The sequence below is a fragment of the Rattus norvegicus genome, chromosome 4 (assembly GCF_036323735.1).
Source record: "Rattus norvegicus strain BN/NHsdMcwi chromosome 4, GRCr8, whole genome shotgun sequence".
Lineage (NCBI taxonomy): Eukaryota > Metazoa > Chordata > Mammalia > Rodentia > Muridae > Rattus > Rattus norvegicus.
In genome coordinates this window covers 103,000,877-103,004,429 of record NC_086022.1, presented here as the reverse complement: position 1 = coordinate 103,004,429, position 3,553 = coordinate 103,000,877, and positions in this window count along the sequence as shown.

The following is a 3,553-nucleotide window of genomic DNA, read 5'->3' as shown; positions in this document are numbered from 1 at the left end:
GGGCTCCAACCTCATAGGTAGCAATGAATAGCCTAGTAAGAGCACCAGTGGAAGGGGAAGCCCTTGTTCCTGCCAAGACTGAAACCCCAGTAAACTTGACTGTTGGGGGGAGGGCGGTAATGGGGGGAGGATGGGGAGGGGAAAAAAAAGAAAATGCTATCTTTCTTTCATTGGATGATTTTAGCTCCTTTGTCAAGGATCAAGTGACCGTAGGTGTCTGGGTTCATTTCTGGGTGTCCAATTCTTTTCCACTGATTTATCTCTCTGTCTCTGTACCAATACCAAACAGTTTTTATGATTATTGCTCCGTAATACTGCTTGAAGTCAGGGATGGTCATTCCCCCAGAAGTTATTTTATTGTTGAATATTGTTTTCTATCCTGGGTTTTTTGTTATTCCAAATGAATTCGCAAACAGCTCTTTCTATCTCTATAAAGAATTGAGTAGGAATTTTGATGGGATTCATTGAATCTGTAGATTGCTTCTGGCAAAATGGCCAGTCTTCCTACCTTAATTCTACCCATCCCTGAGCATGGGAGATCTTTCCATCTTCTGAGATCTTCCTCAATTTCTTTCTTTAGAGATTTGAAGTTCTTGTCATACAGATCTTTCACTTGCTTGGTAAAAATCACACCAAGATATTTTATTTTATTTGGAACTATTGTGAAGGGTGTCATTTCTCTAATTTCTTTCTCAGCCTGTTTATCCTTTGAGTAGAGGAAGGCTACTGATTTATTTGAGTTAATTTTATACCCAGACACTTTGCTGAATTTTTTTCATCAGATTAAGTAGTTCTCTGGTAGAACTTTTGATGATATTTAAGTATACTAGCAAATCATCTGCAAATAGTGATATTTTGATTTCTTCTCTTCCAATTTGTATCCCTTTGACCTCCTTTCACTGTCTGATTGCCCTGGGTAGGACTTCGAGTATTATATTAAATAAGTAGGGAGAGAGTGGGCAGCCTTGTCTAGTCCCTGACTTTAGTGATATTGCTTCAAGTTTCTCTCCATTCAGTTTGATGTTAGCTACTGGTTTGCTGTATATTGATTTTACTATGCTTAGATATGGGCCTTGAATTCCTGATCTTTCCAGGACATTTATCATGAAGGGGTGGTGAATTTTGTCCAATGCTTTCTCAGCCGTTAATGAAATGATCATTTGGTTCTTATCTTGATTTTGTTTATATAGTGGATAACATTGTATACTAAACCATCCCTGCATCCCTGCAATGAAGCCTACTTAATTATTATGAATGATCGTTTTGATGTGTTCCTATATTCAGTTTGCAAGAATTTTATTGAGTATTTTTGTGTCAATATTCATAAGGGAAATTGGTCTAAAGTTCTCTTTCTTTGTTGGGTCTTTGTGTGGTTTCAGTATACGAGTAATTTTAGCTTTACAGATGGAATTTGATAGAACTCTGTTTATTTCTATTTCATGGAATAGTTTGGACAGTATTGGTATGAATTCTTTTATGTAGGTTTGATAGAATTCTGCACTAAACCCATCTGATACTGGGTCCTTTTTGGTTAGGAGACTTTTAATGACTGCTTCTATTTCTTTAGGAGTCTTGAGGTTGTTTAAATGTTTTATTCATTCCTGATTTAACTTTGGTACCTGCTATCTGTCTCGAATATTGACCATTTCCTCAAGATTTTCCAGTTTTGTTGAATATAAGCTTTTGCAGTAGGATCTGATGATTTTTAAATTTCTTCAGATTCTGTTGTTATGTCTCCCTTTTCAATTTTTAAAAAAATTTATTTTTGTGAAGGAATAACAAAGTGGAGGCCAGACAGGGAAGGACTTGGAAAGGAATAGGATTTGGGTATATGGCGTAAAATTCCCAAAGAATCAATAAAGGGATTTTCAGGAAGATAGAAATAGTAAACACACAAATGAACAAAGCACCACAAACAATAAAAGTCCACTGACATCAGAATAGACAATGAAATGAAACCAAAAAATATAGTTTTTGGAAGAGTGTCACACAATTAGAAATCATATTAGTCTCCCTGCCCCACATGTGGCCCATACATATACCGCCACCAAACTAGATAAGATGGATGAAGCAAAGAAGTGCAGGCCAACAGGAACCGGATATAGATCTCTCCTGAGAAACACAGCCAGAATATAGACAAAAGCCATCAATAAACTACTGAACTGAGAACGGGACCCCCGTTGAAGGAATCTTAGAAAGGACTGAAAGAGCTTGAAGGGTCTTGAGACCCCATATGAAGAACAATGCCAACCAAAGCTTCCAGGGACTAAGTCACTACCCAAAGGCTATACATGGACTGACCCTGGGCTCCAACCTCATAGGTAGCAATGAATAGCCTAGTAAGAGCACCAGTGGAAGGGGAAGCCCTTGTTCCTGCCAAGACTGAACCCCCAGTGAACGTGATTGTTGCGGGGAGGACGGTAATGATGGGTGGATGGGGAGGGGAGCACCCATAGAGAAGGGGAGGGGAAGGGGTTAGGGGTATGTTGGCCGGGAAACTGGGAAAGGATATAACAATAGAAATGTAAATAAGAAATACCCAAGTTAATAAAGATGGAAAAAAAATAAGTAAATAGCCAGATCAGAATAAAAAAAGATATCGTATTAGTCAGGAGAAAAAATAGAGAAGAATTGAAACAATGTATTATGTGACAGATGGCCTACTGAGATGAAAAAAATTGTAGGACATGACCTGTGAGTAGAACACTGTGTTCATTGGAAAGTAGAATTACTCTACACTATGGTTTCCTGATAAATGTAAAATTATTTGCAGTTTGACTTGGAATACTTAGGATCCCCAGCCTATGTCAATTACCCATGATTAACTTACTCCATAACTGTGCCAAATTCTCTTAGATCCTGCTGATTTGTAAGGACTCAGAGCACAGGTCAATGTGCATTTTTGTTGTTATAGTTCTTGACGGTGCTCATTGATTTGGAATAAAAGCCACATATGGAACAACTTTCCATTCTACTCTAAATAAAGCTACCACTGTTTCCTTTATTTCTCTTTTCAAAGCTGATTTCTTTCTGTGACAAAGCTGAAAATGTGAAATGACTTGCTTTCTATAAGACATAAAATATTAATTTTGAGGAATCAACATGCACTCTTCAGACAAGGGCAAAAAGTAGCCATATTCTTCATTAAAATACCACAAAAAACAGACTCTAGTCCACATATTGAAACTCTCCACTGAAACCAGTGCCTGGTCTGTACAATTCAAATCACTCTCGGTATCATACTCTTACTAGGATAGCCAATTAAGCCCCTTTTAAAACATTCAACTGCTTTCCAAGTCCAATGTGTCAAAATACACATTCTCCAAAACAAAAGCATGGTCAGGCCTATCTCAGCAATACCCCCGTCCCTGGCACCAACTTCTTAGTTAAGGTTTTACTGCTGTGAACAGACACCATGACCAATACCAAGTATTGTAAAAGACAGCATTTAATTGGGGCTGGCTCACAAGTTCAGATGTTTAGTCCATTATTGTCAAGGTGTGAAAGTGGCAGCACCCAGGCAGGCATGGTGCAGGGGGGACTGAGAATTATC